The 24,212-nt window shown below is 43.8% G+C and overlaps 1 pseudogene; it reads left to right on the top strand.

The window, feature by feature from the left end:
- The first annotated feature begins 19,400 nt into the window (after nt 1-19,400).
- Nucleotides 19,401-24,212, top strand: part of LOC146775871 (oxysterol-binding protein-related protein 11-like) — a 37,037-nt pseudogene continuing 32,225 nt past the window's right edge.

The following is a 24,212-nucleotide window of genomic DNA, read 5'->3' as shown; positions in this document are numbered from 1 at the left end:
AGCACCTGTGACGTCTTTGCGATAGGAACATCATTGCAGCAGTCGGTGGTTACCAAGAGCGATGGTGAACTTGAGTTTTGATGAATCTGCTTTGATGGTCCAGGGTGGGCTCTTTTAGTAGATTGGGTGGTGGGTATTTGCATGTGCCCTAGGAAGATTACCCAGGTGGCGATTCACTTGACAAGTCAGATCGAGTGTAGCATGGCCCTCTCATCAGCGGCAAGTGTGTGCTCACCTAAGGCTCCCTGAGTGTTGGCTTGGCCTGGGCAGAGTCAGCTAATCCAGTTTGGTGGACCCTGCAGGAGACACCCCACTTTGAGTGGGTGCTGACAGCAGCATGTTCAGCCTGAAAAGACTGAAAGAATGAGAAACATTAAGCAAAGTACAGTGTAAAGAAGGAAAACTCTGGGAAGAAAGGATTTTGCTCTTTCTTCTTCTCACACCACAGTCCTCTTTCGAAAAGTTCAGGTTCAATTACATGTGCATTGTTCCTTGCCGTTAGACCTCTGTTCCATTTTCTGACATGTTCTACGAATAGCATTGTGGTACTGGTAGTTTTCCCCACCTAAAAGATAGTAAGGCACCACACATTGGAATTCTGGGTAAGTAGGTTTGTAAAACATGCAGGAGGTTCCTCATGTGATTCTACCACAAATCTCATTAGACTTGATTGTGGGCGACTTTCCAAAAGTGTCTCCTAGACCTCATTGCTGAATAAAGAACGCTGAAGGCGCCAAAGAGGATACAAAGGACGTACATGCGTTTAGGGTTGCTATCCTCTAGGAATGTTTCAAAGGGTGAGTATTAGGAATCCCTTGTAGATCGCAACTGCATCTTTTTCAGGGAAATCGGTGAGGAACCGTGGGGCGCAGAGGGAACTCCAGTGCGGTCAGATGAAGGAGTGTTTTTATTGAGTTTAAAGTAATCTCTATGATATTTTATTTCTGAAACTTATCAAAATTGGGATATTTAAAATGGATTTACAGATGCAAAAACATGTTTTTACAATATAAGGTGATTTGGCTCTACCTGTGCATGGCATACACACTGTAATATGGAAGTTAGTATTTAAAAAGATTTTTTTGCGACATTTTACACTCTAGTGAAGTACTATCCTTTCAGGAGCGTTGGACAGAGCACCGGTAAAAGATGCTATTATAATTGTCCCATGCAAAGGCGTCTGTTGGGATTTACACTCTCAGGAGAAGATATGAGGCACCAATCTCTACTACCTATTATAAGAAATTACCTTGTCTGTTGTGTAGTATTACATTGCCCGCGGGCGTTTTGTGTACAGAATTGTGTTCTATTTTAGAAGTAAAATACTTTTTCTCTTACATAGAAGCAGCGGTGCCCGTGCAATGATTAATTAAGTAAGGTTAAATGTTTTACTAAATTCGGAGTCACTACACCCACACCTCCTACCTAAGTAAGCCTAGGAAGTCTTGGCTGTCTATTCTGAGAGTCAGGTCATAAAGGGGTGTATATGGTTCTCCTTTTTCGGTCCAAGAGTAAGGTAGCGCCCTAGGACAACAGCAATATGCTCTCATTGTTACGGTTTTATCCCAATAATACCTGTCAGCCCTGGGACTCCAGAGCAAGTTCCACATGGATGAATAATATTTTCACTGGCTGTCCAACTTCTCCAAGCAGCAGCTCTAACGCTCCAACCGGCAACTTTAAGCATTCAAACCCACTCCTCGTGAGCTCGAAACGGGAAACAGCGTTTACAACGCTGGTAATACCACGCGGGTAGGTTGCAACGCGGACGTTACATCATCCACGTTGTTACCACGCATGACATTACATCGCAAGTCGTTTCAACGACTTGCGCTAGATGGCGTGCAACACCGGGGAATGTGTTGGATTTTAAATCCAACACATTCTCTACTGTTGCGCTAACTGAAGTAGGAATAGTAATTTATACTATTCCTAAGTCCAGTGCACCATCAGAAATGACTTGCGATGTAAAGCCATGCGTTGTAACAACGCGGACGATGTAACGTCAGTGTTGTAACCTACTGTGGGGTAATGGATGGCGTAGTAACGTCATACATTCACTCGAAACTGCTTCAGCGGGTGAGGTTGCCTGGTCTGATCGGTTGCCCCAAATTAGAGCTCAAATTTTAGATTAACTAGGACTATTTTGGCCAATCATTTTCTTGATTATTTTTGATACTTTAACAGCTTTCAATTTACCTATTTGTTTTTACCCATTTTTCTCCTAATGTGTAACATGACTTGTTTCAATCGATTTTTAGACTTTTGACTAGTTTAACTGTACTGCTGTTTGAGTATCTGTTGTACACATAGCACAGGCACTTTTTCTTGGTAATGCCTTGCAGTTTGAGCCAAGAAATCAAACAGTGAACCAAGCATTCTTTAAGAAACCAGGGTAACTCTGTCAGTCAGATGGATTGGTCACTGTGGGAGCTAAGTCGCTGCTCAAATCATGACTGTGACCTCTCCGCCTACTAGACCAGGAGTCTCTGCAATAATTGAAGTAGAACCATTGCAATTAAAAGTCATTCCTCAAGCTCTTAAATAGAGTCCCTTTGTATTTCTATGCGGGCTTGTCGAATGTCTACCCACCACCATTCATTGCTTCTATGTTTATCGTTCCAAGAAATCGTACGAATATTTTATGAGCAACAGTGAATGTCCCTAGTCTTTAATGAAAGCACGGTGCACAGCGGGTGGGGAGATTTCACAAAAGTATTTGCCTTTTCAGTTTTATGACTACCAATTCAGTAACAATGTAGCTGTTTTTTGTGGGCAGTAACCCTCTAAATGAGAGTCTAGCACATTGCATTTAAATAGAAAGTAATAACTTTCCTGGTCTATCATCATAATGAGGTGCAAACAAAGTGTTACAGACCTTGGTTAAATTGATTCCTCAGCTTACGTCATTATTAAGATCATTGTGTGGAGAAGACAGGGTTTCAATGTATTGTTTGACGATCTGGCCCCTTGCTCTCTTTTTTTAAAATCTTTTTCCTGGTTGCTTGGCAGTCCATTAGGCCACCTGCTAAGGGGATGGAGTTTTCAAAGATTGGTCCTTTCCACTTTAATATAAGTCGACATTTATTTAAATTGATCTACAATACTATGCAATGCTACATGGCATGATTTGACAACATTTTGCTCAATTGAATTGATGATTTGAAGTTTGCGTTTTGGTGTAGGAATGACATTATTTTAGTTTTATTCCAATATCCGCCCGTTTTCACATATATTTACAATGTATCATGCTCTGTTTGTAGCGGTTGATGCTGTATCTAATAACTCTGTGTCACCTGGGTACTGTAAAATTGCCAATTAGAAGGCAGACCCTGGGGAGGATACAACCACTCACAGACGCTGGAATTATATGATGCCACGGTTGGGACATTTTTCTCATTTTGGCGGTTAACTACTCTTGTCACATAATCCACCATCTGCTGCATAATGTGAAGATTTTAATTTAGAAACAAATTGTTTCAGGCTCACAGTTACTAAAAATGTACCATGTGGGCCCCCAACTGAGGGATCACCAGAAAACGTTCCAGGAAGGAGCTGAGGTGGAAGAACTTTTTTCTGGAAAGTTTTGTCAAGATTTGTTATACACATTTTGCTAAATTTAACTTTCCCCCTTTAAGTTATTTATTGTTGCATTTGTGTGTTAAACTGATACTAATGTGGTGCACATTTCGCCCAGACAGTATTAATGTGTGTTGAAATGACAACACAGTGAAAAAACACTGAAATAGAATGTGCACCCTTATGTTGCATAATTTGTCTTTTCTTGCTGCATAATTTAGTCAACCCTGCTGCATAAATTTGTCCTAAACTGACACCTAATTCTACAAGTCGCTGGTTATGAGTCATCGGATTGTGAGCAAAGAATAAAATGAAAAAAATACCAGATAGCTTTGAGCTGTCTCGTAGGCGCAAGCCTACTGTGGACTATACCAAAAACTTACAGTGGGCTTTGGCCCAACCTACTGCTTACCATTAGCTGCCTTTGTTGTCACTTTTATTTGCTTGTTTTTTTATTCAATAGCTTTCCTTGTCCATCTTATCTTTGTACCTTCCATTTGTCTGTTTGTCCCTCCCCAGGAGCATAGTCTCCTTTTTTTTGTTTAGATTTCCTTCTTAGGTTTTAACACTTTAAATACAGTGAAGCATAACATTTTTCATTCTTGAGTTCCATGCATAGGAAGACAGAGACAGTTTAGGCACTTGAGTATACATTGGTGGTTCCTATCGTTCTTAGCTGCCACTGGATTTCATTACAGCCCCGGTGTTGCAAACATGTTGAGGCCATCTACGACTTCCGTATGTGTCCTGGAATATGCCTGTAGGCCTATAGCTTGGTTGTGGAGCTACGTCTACCCATGGTACTTGTGGGAGTCATAGTATTCTACCCGAGTAATTGGTCAACGTTCCTTGTCCCCTAATGACGTTATCTATGCTGCTGGCTGGTATCCTTAACTTAGAACCTGGGCGTTGAACTGGGGTACTGGTTTGGGGTCAGCGGGGAGGAGGAGCATAGCCTTCTTATCATCAATTTGATTGGATGACTTGCGCCCTTACACTGCTGACGTTTGAGGACTACGGGCCTCATTTATGAAAAGTGACGCATCACTGCGTGAAAACAGTGATGCATCACTTTTCACTGCGCCCTCCCTGCGACTCCAATGATGCGTCATATTTACGGTATGACGCATCATGTCGCAAGGAGTCACAGATACGTCAGTATTTCTGATGTATCTGTAGGCGCAAAAGTGACGCATTGCTGGAGTGTGTCACAAAAGTGACGCAACTCCAGCAATGTGTCCTTTTACATGGGGCAAGCCCCATGTGAATGGGCCTGCGTCAGTCTTACGCCTGCTGTGAGGCAGGCGCAAGATATTGACGCATTTGCACCCTAGAAGTGACGCAGTGAAATCTCGTAGATTTCACTGCGTTACTTCTACGATGCTTACTTACGTGGGAACGCCCACCCTGCATACATTATACCCGACGCGGGTATAATGTAGCGCAGGGGTTTACAAAGTGACGCATCTACCTAGATGCGTCACTTTGTAAATATGGTGCAACAAGGTCCAGTTTTTACGCCGCTGATGCGTCACAAAAAGTGAAGCACCGGCAGCGCAAAAGTGACGCAAGGACTCATAAATGAGCCCCTACGTTTTTCTTTTTCTTTCAGCACTCCATGAGGGTACACGTGTTTTCTACTCACCATTGTTTCCCCAATGCTCCTCCTGCTCCTCAGTAGCTCCACAATCCCACTTGGGCATCTACAATTTTCTTTGTTGCATTTTTTGAAAGGCCAAGCGGCCAGCATTTACTGCCTCAAACTAAGCTGCAAGAAAAGTGCTTTCGAAGCTTAAAATTTCATTTTTTACTGACCTAAGTGGTGTCTGATCAGTGAATAAAAAAAATAAAAAAAATAGCACCCATGTCATTCTGCAGGCGCAATTGTGGGGTGACGCATGCGCTTGCAGCAGAAGCAGTGTCATCTTATCTGTTTTTTTTCTTCTTTTTTTTGCTGATGCTCAACAGTATTGGCAAAAGTCCTTATCATAGTCAATAGGTCTACAGTGTGAGTTGGACAAGCTTTGCCAGTGCTTTTTTTTTATCAAGAATCAGTGTGGTTGAGTCATATGTATATGTTTCACTAAATGGCACATAAGTGATTGAAATAGTTTATTTAAAATTTTTAGAAAAGCAATTGAGATAGTTTTTTGTTTTATTTACATTTTCATATTTGAATCAAGTCCATGATTGCAAATTACTTCTTGGGACTAGCTTTTCTACCATTCGCATGGATGACTTCACATTGTAAAATTGAGTTTCATTAAACTGTGAAACAGAGTTTTTAATAATGATAACAGAACAGAAAGTATTATTTGAGTGTATGTTCGATGTAAAAATGTATCATTCTTCCTGCACGTGCGGCACTTGATTTCTTTCATAAATAACTTTTAGATGGAACAGCAATGGGGAGTGAAAGTAGCATTTCCCCTTTAGGCAAAAAGCCAAGTTATGTGAAATTACCGGGTAGAGGTTGGGGTTTACACCCTTGTGAAATCCTCATTGCATATACAGTAACGTGAAAGTGTTGGCACAAGTATATTTTCTGTTCACAAAGTGGTTTCTGGCACTGAGCGGAGATATCCACTTTAACAGCTCTTAGGATAAGAAAAACATTTTTTCCCGTTTGGACTCTTGCCACTTTTTGCAGAAAATGACATACTTTTAGGCTTTCTGCTCTTGAGTCGGCATATGTCAAAATGATATGAATAATTATCCACACATGTGGGACACAATACTCTATGTAAATAATCTGTAGGCAGCATTACTCAGGAACAATTCTGCCCCTTGGCTCTGTTCTGACGCTGCGTGGGCTTGCAGGAATTAATTCATTTTCAAACACCGCTCGTGAAGTTCCATTTCCAAAAGCAGTCGGAAAATGAGGTAATGCTAGGGGGTCAAAAGTGGAGAAAAAGCATGTTAGAGGTAAAGGCGCTTGTGATTTTTCAGATCCAACAGTTACCCCCAGATGGATACTGCCAAAAATGATTTACGTGCTATATATTGCTGCGGATTCTAATAGACAGTGAGAGCTTTTTGAGGTCTCCCATAGCTCACTGTGCCTACAGCAACCTAGTACTCTATCATTTTACCCAAACCATTGTGCTAAAGACAGTGGCGTAACTAAGGGGGGAGCGGTCCGCCCCTGCGGCACTGTTTTTGGGGACGGCGGAGGTGAGCAAGTTGTGTCTGTTGACTACCCCACGATCCCCCGCGAACAAGACGTCTGTCAGACAACCCCCCCGGAACAATGGAACAAGTCGGCCACCACCACCCTGCTCTTACCTGCACCAGGCGGCAAACTTAGGGTCCGACTCGGGTGGCAGTAGGGCGACCCAATGATTAGAGTGGCAGACCCTGATGCAGAGGTCTAGCCCGGGACCAGGGTTCAACTTCCCGCCTTGGCGGGTCTTGGGCTAAAAAATTCCACGGACCTGATAATTCTCGCCTGGTGCCATTCCAATCATGGAGTCCCACTCTGCAACTCTGGGCAATAGCTTGCTTAATCTCCACAACGGCCTCCACCTTGGGGGTGCCCAGGAGTGGACGCCTCACAGGGAAAGCCAGGATGGGTTCCACAGCAGTATTCGTACCAGCGCCTTGAGACCCTTGCAGGTGAGTAGTGCGCTATACAAGTATCAATTTACAATTTGCATAGCAAAGTGGGGGGAGAGGTGGTACGCTCTTACCTGCGGCCTTCACAGGGCAGCAAACACAGGAATTGCCAACACCCCCCCCCCCCCCCCACTCTTACCTGCAGCCCAGGAATCGTCAGCGCCCCAACCCCCTGACTGCTCCTAGCTCCTACATGCAGCCGCCACAGGGCGGCAAATGCAGGGGGTCGCCACTGCAGTAGGGTTAGCTGCGCCACTGGTTAAAGATGCCTGTGTCCGCGATGTCTAGCCACAGTTCTTGTGCTGTACTAGAGTACACATTTCTCGCCAACTCACAATATTACTCACCAATCATTGGGCCATTGTAAATTGCAGGACGGAAGTAGCTTCTAGCCATACTGGCGGTGCATGTTGGACACTTAGTTTAATCTCTCTAAAACTCTGGAAGTTAATCATTTTCAAGCCTGTCAGTGAATCCAGAATGTACTGGACTACCGGATTATTGCCCTTGATTAAATATTTAATAAACCATAGAGGAATTGGAGTTGTCTGGTTTCAAGAAGTGCCCTGGAACGTTACTCTCAACCCATTTGTCCTTCAGATGCCCACAGTAAACAAGCATTGGCATAGCCAATAGGTCTCGCCTTTGGGGCTTTATAAGTGTTTAGCTAGAGCTATTGGTTTTGCCAATATTTGTTAGCTAAGTTGGCGTGTTCAAACCTCACAGAGAATATAGCATGCCTTGCAGAGCAGTGCATGCTCGCTGACTCTAGACTTGACCTAAACATGTCCCTGGCTTTGGGGGGGTCTGCCTTCCTTTACTCCCTGCCAGCTCAGCTCACTGATGTTTCTATGGAATCTCTCAAAGTTTCCTCTCCGACCCGGATACAACATTATGCTTAACTAAAACTACAAAAGCAAGCATTTGGTAACGACATCCCCTGTCCAAGTAGTCTCCATAGGTGTTTAATTATCATTTCCTGCAAGACAATACCTCGCAGTGCCATATAAAGTGGATTTAATTCCCAAGTGCTTACAAGGCCAATGCCAAAGAGAAGTTAGACCTAAACTGGGATGATTGTTCTATAAATCAAAAATACTGCCTTTGAAATATTTAAGGCCCTTCTAGAATGATATTTGACGACCTTGAAACCGACAGAAGGATTTCCTCTGCCAAGAGCTACAGGGCGACCATGTAAGTGTTTTGTCTGGTTTATTAGCAGCAATTCAACACCCCCTAGTGCTCCAGATGTGGAATCCAGGAAGAAACCAAGGTTAAAGAGCGGAATAAGCAGTACTTAATTTGAGCCAGTGGTTGCCAGTGGGAGGGGATGGCACTTGCACTTATTTTTGGGGACTGGCACTTATTTCAGTGTATCCAATACTTCATAATCACACCCCGTCCAAAATAAATCATTTAAACTCTCAAGCAGCTTCTGAAATTCTTGTCACAACACTGCACTATCCTCAGTCATTAAGGGAGGCGCCATTGATACCCAAGGCCAGCGTTACTACTACTGTCCGTGTCCAGGCTTCACCTGACACCACTACCAAGGATTTCACATCTTCTAATGTCGGATGGGAGACTTCATGGTTGAACATTAACAGCAAACAATCTCAAATAATGCTTCATGAATCTCTCTCTGCCAGCTTAGTCCACACACTTGTTTTATCATCAGCATCTCTGTTCCACGCCCTCAGGCAGCAAGTTCTACTCCATCCAGAGGGTGGAGAAGAAGGCATCTCTGGGGAAATAACTAGGACTCAATTTAATGCACTCACCATTTGCCTAACAAGCATCAGACACTGGTGCCAAGCTCTAGTGATATTGGTTGATACCCTCTTAGCCTCCTGAGATATATCCACTGGTAAGATGAGCCCTCTCTGAGGGTCTATATGTTCAAATTAGATAAACCAAATATTATTATTATGGGGGGAAACCAAAACCTCTTGGTAACGGTGCTTAGAAACGGTAGAACTTCAATATGAAGCACTCTATAAAAAACAGTAGGTGTTATGGGGGCTGAGTGTGAGAGTTGCACCTCAGTACTTTGGTGACAGGACCCTATACTTTGTGGCTGCTGCCTGCTCTGTGCGTATTCTCTGCTGCATAGTGGACCAGTTCTACCCACGCCCTTTCACCTGCAGCATAGGCAGAATGGGTCAGTAGTAGATGGAGCAACAGGAAAAATATATAATTTCATTTTGAGGGCCAAGCTGAGTGGGTGAGAGTTAACCGGTTAGAGAGTGGACCACTGTGGGGATGATTCACAGCCAGAGACGTTCATATTTTAGCAGAAATATATTTTGCCTGTGTCACGGCCGAATACCAGCTCATTGTATCATTCACGCTGAAACCAGGGACCTTCGTATTGCCATTGTGTGCAGTTCTGTGACATTATCAGTTCATTTACAAACACAGACAGGCCATGCATCAACTTAAAATCATTACCAGGAATGCAACATATTTATCTTCTGTTTGTCCGCCTTGTCACGGGGTCTCAGAATCCCTACACGCATCAATCTTTCAGCACTCCTCTGTAATCAGATTGTGCAACAGGAAGCAGTGGCGTCCATGTAAACGCCAGGATGCCTTTATATTTTTATATTACCGCTATCATATATCCACTTAACAATGTCTGCAACTGTGAAGCAAACAAACAAAGGGCTCTTGCCTAATCCCAGATGAGTGCTATATGAAGACGTGAGGCGCGTGCGAGTGCTCTTTACTGTAATTAAGCGCACCCCTGACATCACAGGGTCCCGATAAGCAGACAGGCTGGCTTGCAAATATATGCCCGATCATAAAGGGCAACACGGTGTGACTTTTGTTTTAAATAAAGAAATAGTACAGCGTTTCCAAAGCGTTAGATGTCCTGCTTTTCCTGAACAAGCCACGAGAAACCGGCATGGTACTCTTTAACCAACAGATGGAACAGAAGGATGCCTTTCATGAAGTGTAGATTATAACCCAAAAGAGACGTCAAGTCCTAGAGATTTTACACACGTTGAAAATAGGATAGGCTTTTAATATAGCTGGAAGTGTAAAATAACCCTAACCTGAGATGTTTGTGGCTCCGTGCAGGGGCAGCGACATAAGATGAAAAGCTTACAGGAATGGCAACGATTACACATGTGGAGAGAAAAGGCAATGAAATGAGCTACATGCAGACAAGCCCGGGAGTGGTGCGTGTGCGCGCAGTCTGCTCTTTTTGGAAGCACATACTCGTGCTTGTGGCACGCCCCTGCGCGCACCCACAAGGTGGATGCCGCCACAAGCACGAGTATGTGCTTCCAAAAAGAGCAGAGCCACGGCCAAAGGTACTCCTATGCAACGCATGCGCACTGCGGAGGCGAGACCTAAAACTGGGATGGATGGATAGATAGATAGATAGATAGATAGATAGATAGATAGATAGATAGATAGATAGATAGATAGATAGATAGATAGATAGATAGATAGATAGATAGACAGACAGACAGACAGACAGACAGACAGACAGACAGACAGACAGACAGACAGACAGACAGACAGACAGACAGACAGACAGACAGACAGACAGGCTGGCTGGCTTTTGGAAAATTAGAGATGAAATGGCCGCCATTACTATTTACTGTGAAAAACTGGAGGTGTTGTTGAAATGTGGTAAAAAAGCTACATAAGGGGGCAGCAGAACGGCATGTTGCCCCCCTAAATTTAGAAAGGAGGTGTCAAAGGGATCAGTACTGTGTGTAATCTTTAACCAATGTTTATGATCTTGCGGGACTCTCGCAGAATTGTGAATAGTAAAAAGGAATAGAAGAGTTTTCAATACACTTTATTAGTACAAATGCTTATTGTGGTCCTTGTTTTTGAGAGGAGGTGGAAGAAATAAGTACTGTGATAATTAGTAGGTTAAATCTTTTTTTTAAAATGGGGTGATCTCGCAAGAATCACAGGATAATGAAAGTAGGAGTAGGTGATGTGTGAATACACTGTGCTATGCACACTTGTTACTGTATGAAGGAGTCTTACTGGCGATGGTATTTATTAGACTCTACTATTTATACTCATTGGTTTGAGAAGAGTTGTGAGTAGAGTTAAGGCTCATCCAAACAGCCTACTGTGCACACCCATCACCTGAGATAGTGGTCTAAAAAGAGAGCCCAGTACCTCCCCACACCCTACTTTGCATACCTCTTATTACAGAGAGGGGTCTCAGCAGAGAGGCCAGTTCCTCCATACACCCTACTATGCACACCTGTCATGTGAGAGGGAGGTCTGAAAGGGGTAGGTAGCCCCTCCCCACACCCTACTATGCACACCCATCATCTGGGAGAAAGAGGTCTGAAAGTAGAAGTCAGTCCATCTCCACACCCTACTTTCCACACCCATCATTACAGAGAGAGGTCTCACCAGAGAGGCCAGTTCATCCACATACACTTCTGCGCACACCCATTATCTGGAAGTCAGGTCTGAAAGGAGAGTCCAGTCCCTTCCGACACCCTACTACGCATACCTATCACTACAGAAAGAGGTCTCAGTAGAGAGGGCAGTCCCTCCACACACCCTACTACGCACACCCGTCATGTGAGAGAAACGTGTAAAAGGTGAGCGCACTCCTTCCCCACCCCCCCTACTACTCACACCTGTCATCTGAGAGAGAGATATGAAAGGAGAGGCCAGCCTCTCTCCACACCCTATTACGCACACCCATAATCACAGAAAGAGTTCTCAGCAGTGATGCCAGTCCATCTACTCCCCCTACTACACACATCCATCATTGCGGGAGTAATGACACCTCAAAAAAAGATAGCTGCTTACATAGCTTTATCTCAGAGTTACAATAACTGAGCAAATAATTTCTATTAATATATGCACATGTTTAATACCCACACAAATTTCACATAGATTTTGCAAACTGTGAACCATGTCCTGTTTTGTTTCAATAAAAAAACATAATTTTACTAAAATGTCATAGCACAATATATAGTTTAAAGTCATTCTACCATTCATATACTCACAAAAAGCATTAATTTGCTTAAAAAAAAGTAACTTTATAGTTAAGAGTCATTCAAAAATATTTGTTTTTGTTTAAAAAAAACCCTTAGAAATTATCTGTAAAAAACAAAGGTTGAGGTAACGCTATAGTTAGGTCAATTTGTCAGTATGAACATTAACGTTTTGAACTAAAAAAAACACAGAAATTCACCAGTTATAGTTAGCAGCGCTACTATAGCGTGTGCCCCACCATACACTGCTTATGACATCACTGATGACATTATTTATGACATCACTGATGATGACATCACTGATGACATCATCCAATGCCTGTACTAGTTTGTTTTATAATTTATATTTTGACACCAGTACCCCAGTATTTCATTACCGCTTCAGCATTTCATTACAGCTTCAGCATCTCATAACAGCTCCACCACACCTTTGCAGGCCCAACATCTCTTCATGCACCATCACTTCAGTACAACCTACCATCGTTTTACAGCCATGCTTCTCCCCACAGCCCCAGCATCCCCTCACAGCAGCATCTTTACCTTTCCCATAGTCCTCATTCTTTCTGCAGTGTCACTGTAGCCTTCCACCCGAGATTCTTCTAATAGAAATGTTACTTTAACATCTTGCAACCTACCTACCAATAATCTTAATAATGTTGCTGTTTCAATAAAGATCATTTTGAGCATACCTACCCTGATGTACAGAGGCATAACAAACACGCTCTCCACAACTCCTGCAGCTCAAAAGCGTTACATGATTTATTTCTCGACAAGTTCTCACTCTATCTCCAGTATCATTCTACAGTCTCGGCTTCACTCAACTGTTCCTGAATCTCTCCACACCCTGAGCGCCTCTAACAACCTTAGATGTCTCTCCACAGCCCGTCCCTCTTTCCACAGCCGAAGCATCTCTCAACACTTCCAGCATCATTGCACAAATGATTCATTATAGAGAAGACATTTTCCAAACTATGTGATTGGTGGAAGTGATACAGACAACATGGCAAGCCAGAACACTCTTCAGAGGAAGGTTGAAGGGCAATCCCTTCTCTGAAACCCATCACTTTCCCAAGTCCACTTCTGCCACCAAGGAAACACGGTCAAGACAAAACCAGGTCATCTGGTCACACCCCTCATCCCCTTCTATTGCTGATTGTGGGCTATCAATATGGGCCGTTGCACACCTCTTGATCATTTGAGGAACTTGCAGCCATTGTCTCACATTGGGTAAAGTGCTGCCCTCCACATATTGAAGGCTCCGCCAAGAGTTGGGTAGGAAGAGGGAGATAGAAAAAACAGGGCGATGAGGGCGTTCTGATTCTGAGATCTAACAACCTCAAACTTAATATGGCTTCATTTTAGCAGATAAGCCATCTACATAACTCATTAACCCACCCTCGCCTTCCCCCTGGCTTGTTCACATACTGTGACTGCACTCCAGGCCCTGTCTGTTTCAGCTACTTCACTGCTCATGTCCCAATCGCTACTGCTCGGAGATTACTTCAAGTAGTCAAGTTCAAGTTCAAAAGCTTTATTCGGTATGTAAAATACAACCATAAAAGCAGAACAAACAGTTAAAATACATATTAGACTAGAATGTCTTATACACAGGACATAACAAAAAACAATATTTGACACATTGTTAAAGTGCATAGTGCTTCCTTGAACAATCCAATATTAAACTTAATTTTCCAACAAGCATCCACATTGTATTTATAACAAAGTGCAAATTCCAGGTAAGTTATCTAATATGTGCAAATAAGCATAATTACAAAATTCATCTGAGATTCGCTTAGGCTACAAGGTTCATATCAGAGTCTGAGCGGTACCTAAAAGTGCAGAGTATATAACAAAATGGAACTAATCAATGCAGACTATAGATTTCCTTATATTCATACATTTAAGCACATAGGATGCCACAAAAAAACAGGTATCCGGGCTTTCTAGAGTTGTTAGGAACTTCATTGCTGATTTAGTAGTGCCTATCTTATTTTTTAAAAGGATAGGTTTTAAATAAAATTTCCTAAAATGACAATAAAACTTACAAAACAGTAAAAAGTGACAGCAGCTTTGTTTTGAAATATTATCACAGGGACACAGCATATTGGATTTGATCTTTATATCCGGGAATGAGACTAGGTGGTGCACAATCCCAAGCCTTATTCGGGTTAGGACAAATCTATGTTGGTTGTAAGTCACGATCTCTAGATATGTCTGAAAACCTCTCCTTAAGTTCAAATCTAGGTAAGAAGCAACTGTTATTAGATTTTTGGACTGATTTTCTCTAGCCGCATTCTTGAATGCTAGGAACTTCGATTTTATGTCTTTCTTTGGTATCAGTGCAGCTGCTTCGGGGTTCAGACGAATATTACATTCAAACAGTAGATTAAACCAGTAGTAGATATAACTGAGCCAAGGTATACGAGATAAATTATCAAGTTTCAGACAGTCTTTGATAATTGATTGTGTAAATACTGTCTCGGGTTTAGACCAGATAGATCGCCAAAGCAGCAATGGGCGTAATGCGGCTAAGTCCGCAATAAAATCAATACCGGCTTCCAAGTGAGTTAAAATATTGGGGACCGAGGATGGGGCGCATAGCAGTTTCTTCAGGAACTTATTTTCGTCACTCTGTAAACCATTAACAGAATGGTGGCCCCAAACTCCTGCCCCATACAAGGCAGATGAAATACACCTAGCTTTGTAGATGGCCAGCATGTCCTTCACTCTCCTTTGCCCTAACTTAGCCGCAAATCTAAAAATACTACTGGTGTTTCTGTTCATCTTTAACCTCACATTCTCGTCCTCTTTAGACCATTTCCCATCACCTGAAAATGTTATCCCCAAATAACAGAAACTGTTGACCGATTGTATTTTCACTTTGTCAATAAAGAAGGAAGAGTTGAATTTCACCCTCTTTCCACAGGTCATAACAAAAGTCTTACTTTTATTAATGATCAGTTTCCTCTCTAAATAACACAAATCTATCTATAAGGCGTTGCAAACCATTCTGTGTTCGTGATAAAAGCACTGCGTCATCTGCGTATAATAAAATAGGGGTAGCGCTGCCATTAATCAAAGGGGCGTCTGAGGGTAATTTACTTAAAATCATATCAATTTCATTTATAAATATAAATAATGAGAATAAAAACGGGGCCAAAACGCACCCCTGACGAATCCCTCGTGCAACTTTAAAAAAAGGTGTACATTCTCCCATAGGACCATAGCGTACTTTGCATGATAGGCCGGAATATAACCGGGCCAGAAAGAAAACACACTCTTTGGGGGCACCGAGATCTAACAGGGTGTCCCAAAGGATGTTATGGTCTACAAGATCAAAGGCACTACTTAGGTCTGCGAAACAAAGGAAAAGATTCCCCTCCTTAGCAACGGTATATTTATGTATGAGGAGGTCTAAATTAACACACTGTTCCAACGTCCCCAGACCTTTCCTAAATCCATATTGTGCCTTTGAAATTATCATGTTGTCCTCGGCCCAAGTCTCCAGTCTATTTAGAATTATTCTACTCATTATTTTTATAGATGCGTCTAATAGAGAAATGGGACGATAATTACTTGCCTCGGACCTGGAACCCTTCTTAAACAGAGGAATAATTATGGACTGGCCCCAGGAAATTGGCATCTGACCCACCGCAGTTGCATTAAAGAACCTGGTCAGGATGGGGGCCCACAGATCTAACTCGGATTTGTACAAGTCCAGCGGAACTCCATCCGGACCTGGCGCCTTTCCAACTTTACTATTGTGTATGCCTTCGTAAACCTCATCAAGGCCGATATCTAAAGGCAATCTAGGCCAGGTATACTCATTGTCCATGTGGGAATTTAAAATCAACCTATCCGGATTAAAAATATTTGAAAAATGAAGCATCCATGATTGACAGTCGACATGGGAGGTTATTTCAGGCACTGAATCGTTTTTTAGGAAAGGACTATTTATAGTTTGCCAATATAACTTACTATTATTTGTTTCGGCCGCGCAGCTAAGATTGTACCAGGCCTCTTCTTGAAGAGCTTTTTTCCTTATGTTAAGTGATGTTTTGTAGGCAAAACGACAAATTTTAATTGTTGTACAATCACGTGGTTTAGTGCTCAGTGCATGTTTTAGAGCGTGAAGGGCCTGTGTGCAACTTTTATCAAACCAACCAGTATTAATTTCTCTTTTCCCCTTGCACGGTTTGGTAAGTAGGTTGTCGATTGCTTCATTAATAGTACATAGGTGGTTTAATATAACTTGCGGGTGTACCTCATCGCTAATACAATAGTTTATCTCCATGGTACATTTACTTAAAACCTCCTCCAACAACTCGTGTGGGACAACCTTAGTCCATTTGATCCTAAACCCATTAGGTCGTACAGCCTCGATAAAATTAATACGATTGCTAGCATCCATATTTTTGGGACCCCAACAATGCAGTCATAAAGAAATACTGTTATGATCACTTAAAATCTGTTCATTAACACTCAAGTTGGAGTATGCACATTCGTTAGACAATAAAATGTGGTCTATATATGAATTAGCTCCTCTTCCAGTAAATGTTGGACAGTTAACGTTGGAGCTATTCTTTGTGCAACTTAGCATATCCAAATCAAACTTTGCTAACATCATATTAAGGGTAGTGCCATACTTACAGTGTGGGAAGTGTAAACAATCATATCCCTCCATGATACCACTTTCCCTTGTTAGGCCACATGAGTTACTCGAGGCATAAGGGCAAGGACTTATATTAAAATCACCCAACCAGAGGATTATAGATTGGTGACCTGCAACTGCCAGTGTCCTCTCAATTTCATTTTCAAGCTGAATCAGGATTTTACCTCTGTCGGCAGTGAATACATTATTATAAAAATTTATCAGCAACAAATCTTTCCCTTTATCAAACTCTAGACATAAAACCTGGGAATAGACATCCACTGAAACACAGCTTTTAACTTTGCAAAGTTTTAGTTTAGTGGATATTAAAAGCAAGAGACCACCTGTGGCTCTTCCAACATTTGAGCTCACTGCGTTCAGGCTGTGTGCTAAATATCCCTCAATAAAGATAGGTTCCTCACACCACGTTTCTTGAAGACATATTATGTCGTACCCCTTGTTAATAAAGTCCTTCCACAGAGGGGAATCTAATTTCCTTTTCAACCCAGCAATATTCCACGTAACAACGCGATAACCTGTATCAGGATCACGCTTAACCCCTGTATGAACATTTTCGGGGTCTACCAGGGAAAAATCTGGATTTAAAGGGGGGTCTGCAATGGTACAGCAATTCTGAGTCTTTTTAATTCCTATGTTCTCCATGACAACATCCACCCTGCTAGGTTCAGGTGGAGGTGGTGAGGGAACAGTCACTACTTCATCAGTAAGGTCGCCCATCACTACTATCTCATTCGTATTCCTAGTATTATCGGGCAGTCAGTCGTTTTCCTCCAATGAGGACAGGGCAGAGTAATGGTTAAAAAGAGGGATGGTATAATCCCTTTGCCAACTTAATTCCTCATTGACCTGCATGTTCCCTCTATTAAAATACTGGGGGGCTTTTGGTGGGAAAAAGGGAGGATAACTACCCCCACCCCTGATTAAACCAGGTACAAACGGCTCGATCTGTTGGGGCCTTGGCAATTGTAAGCCATCTAGATAGCTGTAAAAATAACCTAAAGGCCTAGCAGAGACCAAATTAACTTGGTTAGGTAGGGAGGCGGCTCTTAGGAGGACGGTTGCCACATGTTGTGGGTATCTAAAATTAACTATTATACAGTCCCCTGTGGTAGTTTTCCTCCCTTCTCCTATCCAGCTGACTCTGCGAGTAGATAAAATATCTTTAGCCAGTGCCAGTGGAAATCCGCAATTTTTATTGAGCCAGGCAAGTGATTTGTTTTTTAAGGAATCATGAGATTCCAGGCTAGAGTTAAGCATACTAGAGTCTACCTCCGGAACATTGATCAATACCACTGTGTAAGGGGCACACTGTGGTGGGAGGTTAATGATATGGTTTCTCTTATGCTTAATATGTCCATCATTTCCCTTGGCTACAGGCTTCTGGTTATTACTTGGGCATGTATGTGCAGAAATTACTTTTCCTGATGGAATGGCTATATTAGGAGGTACAACAACTGCTGTCACAATGGATGGCGCGTCCAAGGGCCGACTTAACTGACAACTGTCCCCCGAAACCGAAGGGACTCCCATACTGTGAATGCCAGACGGCTGCAAAATAGATTCCATGGCACCATCTATAGGTTTACGGACAGGGGGGGTTAACGTAGGGGAGGATCGTTTTTCATAGGAAGCCAAAAGGCCCTTTAAAGTATCTACTTCATCTGAAATTACCTCTAGTTTCGCCAACAGGGGACTAATGATAGACTCTATTTTGGTCTCGAAAATTGACACCAAATGTCCTATTGAGGCAGCATGCAGAAAGACCCCCTCAGCCTTGTCGTTAGTCCCCGATATATCTTTTGACGTATCAGATAAAACCCCCCTGCCTAGTTGAGAAGAACCCTGCTTTTTTGGCTTATAGGTCACCACTCTCTTTACTTGTACTTTCCTGCATGCCCGCATTTTCCTCTGCATCGGGGAGGGAGTTGGGGTGGTTTTGGAGCAGGCTCTAGTCGATGAGATAGATGAATTCAGTGGGGAAGAGGGTTCATCAATACTTCCAATAATATCCATATCAGGGAGTACATCAACAACAATCCCATCGGCATTGCCAGTATTACCCTTACAGCTTTCAGCAAGTATTTCAGTATTAGAGACTGATGTGTCCACTAGGGAAGCTTCAGAGTTAGATCTGCCCAATGAAAGTCTCCGGTCTTTATTGATCTTATTCACAACTTTTACCAGGTAATTGTCCATAGTTCTCTTGTCCCCTGCACCGGATTGGTTAGAAGACTTGGACTTCGACATGAGCAAAGGCATAGGCATATGCAGTAACCTTCAAAACGAATATGTATGTAGGACTAATCACTTACAAGTTAATCAACGATCGGAGTTCCGTGGCCCTGCCCTGCCTCCTCCTGCCTCTGACGGCCTCAGACGGCCCGCCCTTTGCCCGGGCTTAGCCCGGCGCCGACCCGCGCGCGATCCCGCGTCGCGGGGGCTCCCGCTGGCTTTAAGCGCCTTCAGGCGCGCTCTGATGAGGTGGGCGGGTTCGTCCCGCAAGGGTTGCTGGGAGCGGTAGTCTCCCTGCGCACAGCGGCCGTATGGGTGTAAAGTACGGCGGCGGCAGGGAGACGCTGTGGTGTGCTCGTGTGGGCGTCCTCCGTCGATGTTGGGACAGGGTGGCACAGAGAGCAGGTAGGCTGTGTGGCAAGTTCAGCGGCAAACTGGAAAAGCGGCCCCAAGTAGTCATTATTTCACCCAAAAATATATACTATAATGTTTGTTACTCGTGACAATTTTTGGAGCAAGATGTGCTCCCAAAACCAAGACTATGTCTTATTTCCAAACCCTGAATGAACTTTTTGCTGCAGAGTGCGTGACACTTTAAGTGTTGCAATTAGACACTCTCAATGTCTTTACATTTGTGGAGGCCTTTGCATATGTGCAAAGTTATTGACTTACCCTAGAGTTTAAATGGCTCTTATGATTGACTGCAACGTCTTCCCTCACACGTGCTGGCAGTGTGGTGCTCAACTCCAAAGCGCTTATGCTGGAACACAGCCAATTACAAAGCAGCTCAACTCATAACACACAGCCCAACCCAGAAGGATTCCGTAACTGTGGCGTCTGCTCTGCTCCCCTGCCCGCTTGGGGCTTATCTGTCATCTTCCCTTCCCATGACACCTCCCTCGTCTCTGCCTCAGAGGTCTCAGGCAGAAACTGGCAAAAAACAGTATCTAAGAGGGAGACTTCTAAAACGGCTGAAGATGGTGCAGAGCAGGCTGGGTTAGCTTTACCCACTAGGCCTTGATGGCAATTTACCAGATGCACCACTTATAACTAGGCCCCTGTGAGAGCTTATTCGTGTTCTCCAAAATCTCACAACATAGCAAACCCACACCACTGTGCTTCTTGGCCAACCACTTACAAAAAATCCTAGAACCAATACACTGCCATCAAAACACAGAGTCTCTTGGTTGTCGATAATAGGCCGCAGTTGGTTAGTTTAATCATGGCGTATACCACTAATTGAGTCATAACCCAAGACATAAAAATGCTAGTCATTCATAGGCACCACAAATCATCACACAAGGCCATATGCCATTGATGGTTTTAAATCACTGTCTCCACTCACAGGTGGAAGTCAAATTGTCCCTGCCACTTGGCTTACACTGGAAGTGAAGCTCCTTTTGGGGAAGCTCGTAGCAGCTTCTAGGCTTCCCTTGCTACTGATGTAGGACAATCTAAGCCACTGAGACCATGTCTAGTCTGCAAATGCCATCTCTGCTTTTGCGACTTCCCCTTTTGCTTCCTCTGTTGCCCCGCTCTATGCCCCTGCCATTAGGCATCCCAAGGCCCACCAGTACGGCAAATGTATTTCTTTGTGGCCTACCTGCCACCCTTGGTTGTTCTTGATAGCTACTGATCCCATTGCTTACCGGTGGCTGGGGTTCTGTACACTCACCTGTAAACAGGAAATGTGAAGGGGAGCCAGGAAGGAGGAGGAGGGGGCACTGTGCCCTTTGTCCCCAAACTCACTCTATTCCCTTTCCGCGACCCATTTCCTGTCACTGTGCTCCAGGGCTTTCCACCCCACCCATCCGCGAACTGCTTTGATAGTGTCAGGGACTGTCCGGGACTATGTCAGGAACACAGTCAGGGACTTGAGCAAGGACTGGGGAGAAAATGTACCATGCACAGAAAGAGTAGTACAGCGCCTCACAGCATCACACAAAGAGTCAGAGGAGAAAAAGGGATCCAAAGGGGAAGTCCGTACAAGTGAACAAGATGGCTAAAACAAGGAAAGGAAGGGCACTCACAAGGCAATTTAGCATTCAGACTAACTACACCCAGGACGGACGTGCAAGACATATATATAATACAACCTTAACAATAAAGGGAATGTGGGGTAAAGCACACGATAAGACTGAAGCTCAGTAAGTTCCTCACCCCCAATTGCTGTTACAGATACTGATTGCAAATACCCACATATAGGATAAGCATGCAAAGGCAGGGTCTGTGGAGCGGATACCTATGGTGATGTTATAAATGTAACTCAAAGACAATCCTCACAGTGAACAAGAAACACCACCTAGGTAGTCAGCTGTGCCCACGGATCCTGGCGATCAAACAGGAACACGCAAGACAGTAACAGCAAGGGGGTAGAACTAAACACAAGCACAATAGACAAGGAGCTAGCAATGAGGAGTACTTAACAGGAAAGGAAGGAGATCACAGGGCACACTGGGCAGAAAGCAGGTAACAAACATACACGGTAATAGAAGCAAGACAGCAAAATAGAAAGACAGCGAACTATAACTGGAAGAAAGTCAGGGACTGGAAAGGGATAAACAGAAGGGGAGGCTACAAGGGTATACTAGAATAGTGCAGGTTAAGGAATCAAGAAAACAAAGCAGCATAGAAGGCAGTGCTGGGGAAGGAACAAGAATTGAGCAAAAGCTCAAGAGCCAAGGTAGCACTGCAGGCAGTGCTAGTTCAGGACCAAGGGAAACTGCTGCTGCTCAGGAACAAGGAATGCTAAGGCTCAGGATTCAAGGTAGCACTTCAGGCAGTGCTAATTCAGGCACAAGGAATAGCTACAGCTCAGGAACTCAGGAAACAAGGTAGCACTGCAGGCAGTGCTAATTCAGGCACAAGGAATAGCTATCGCTCAGGAATCAAGGAATTCCATAAGCTCAGGGAACAAGGTTCGGTCTCACCAGAAAATAGCTACAATGACCAACACTGGGCTGAAGGTAGCTGGGGCTTAAAAGAGCTCAGTGTATCCATGCACATCAGGTGTGAGCAGGCTAGCAGCAGCGAGCCACAGGTGGGCTGAATTCCTTCACCCATCCTTGGCCTACAGGGGTGGAGACAAAGCAGTGAGCAGGGGATTATAGGTAATGGAGTTTCCAGCATGAGCACACTGGCTTCCACAAAACCCGGCATGGATTGGGAATGGATGTCAATTCCTTAATGATGTCCAAATACCTGGAGGTTAGGATATGCATACAGGGGAGTGTCTGGAAGCATACTAGAATACTGGAAAGCCCCACAGTTCGGCCCCCTGGTGGTGGGAACGAGAGTACAGGGAGTGAATCGTGACAGGTAGGGAGCCCCTTACCCCTTGGGCTTCCTGCCTTTGACCCTATTTGACCTGCCCAGTGGGCCTTCCAAGCCCTTGTGCGCTTCAGCCTCAGCCTCCTAAAGCCAGCTTTGTCGTCCAGGCCTGCAGTTCTTCTACTACTCTACTTTGTGAAAGCTTAGCGTTCCTCTTCCCTCACATGACTGAAACCATCACACAAGGCACTAAGTCAGTGCATTCTTTGATATTTTCATCCAGAATACCTTTTAAACTAATGTACACTTACAAACTCAAGAGAAACAAAGATTCCCGCCCAGTTCATCAATTTAACTCTATGATCTTTTGGAGGGTGGAAATTACTATCATCGTATTGATCATTTATGTTTGGTAATGCGTTAACCCTCTCTTTAGCAAGAGCTACTCGAAGATGATCTCTGTTAAGCCTATCAGTAAATCCAAATGTTCTCAACCACCAACATTTTCTGCTTTACTAAAATTAAAATCAAACAGATTTTTAAATAGCCAGACATTGGCGAGAAGTGGCCTTGAATGTGAATCATAACATTATTGTTCCATTTTCTATATTTCAGATGAGTGAACAGCCTTGCAGGTGATCTGCTTTGGAGAAAAATAATGTTTTAAAGCAATACAATTGTTCAGAAGCATGAAAAGCGGTTTATTAAGTTTTAGATGAAAGTCCAACGCATTTCGAGTAATATAGCAAACACAGGAAGTAGTGCCATTCAGGTCAGGAAAAGCTGTTATCAGGCTCCCACTTCAAAACCACTTTCAAAATTGTTTTACAGTGTGCAGCATACCTTAATTCCAAAGTAAACAATATTTCCTAGTATCCAGACTTCACAATCAGTGCAAGATATCGTTTTTTCAAAAAGCATTTGAAATTTACGGTATATATAATTTCAAATATGCCTGTGCGGTAGTGGCTGCTGCCCCCGGGCATCAGTGGTGGGGCAGGGCGTGTGGGGGGTGGGTAGGTAGGTTGGTTAGAGAGGTGCTTAGAGAGAGAAACTGAAAAATTAAATAAAATAAAAAAACGTACCTTATTGGCGGCCGCCTCTCCTCTGTCCTTCTTGCCGACTCAGGAACAGAAAGCACCCAGGATTCCAGACTCCTGTAGCCAATCTCAACACTGTTGATAGCAGCGTAATGATTAGTCTGGGCTCTGTGGCTCAGCGCTCAGCCGGAGAATAGGAGGCTGGGCATGTTCCTCATCAGGTTGTGTATTACAGCCTGGTGGGTAACATGCACCGTGCTCAGGACTGTTTCCCCAGCCCAAGACGGCCGGCCAAGCAGTCATACACATTTGTGGAGTGCCGCCACTCCTCCCCTGCTCTTTGGGCGGCCCAGCCTAGACCCGCACTGCACCTGGAGATCCATTAGGGAAAAATAAAATGATAATGATTAGCGCCACCTGCACCTAGGGGCGTGGCACCCTTAGTTGAATCTCGGGCGGGAAACGGTATTGTTCTTGTCCTTCCAATAGGTGTGGCAGGTTGGGGACCTGAAGCGAAGTGTGTTGCGGGCGGCCCCCCGTTCAACGTCATCAAAGGGTGCAGGTGTCGCCTTCCTCCCCTCGGCAAGGATAAAAGCGGCGGGAGAGGCAGGGAAACCCTCTTTTGTCCTTTCCAGCAGCTCCAGAGACGGCAGACCAGCAACAAGTTACAGCTAGTTATGTTATGTTACTGGGTATTTGTTGAGCGCGCGGCTACTCCCAAGAGTTTCCCGGCGCTGTGTGCTGCTGGGGAACCCATTCTGGCTTTCCCTGTGAGATGGTCCCTACTGGGCATCTCCAAGGTGAAGACCAAGC

Source organism: Triturus cristatus, chromosome 12, assembly GCF_964204655.1.
Source record: "Triturus cristatus chromosome 12, aTriCri1.1, whole genome shotgun sequence".
In the NCBI taxonomy this organism is placed as follows: domain Eukaryota; kingdom Metazoa; phylum Chordata; class Amphibia; order Caudata; family Salamandridae; genus Triturus; species Triturus cristatus.
The sequence above is the reverse complement of the archived record's forward strand: the minus strand, read 5'-3'. Positions and strand labels throughout refer to the sequence as shown.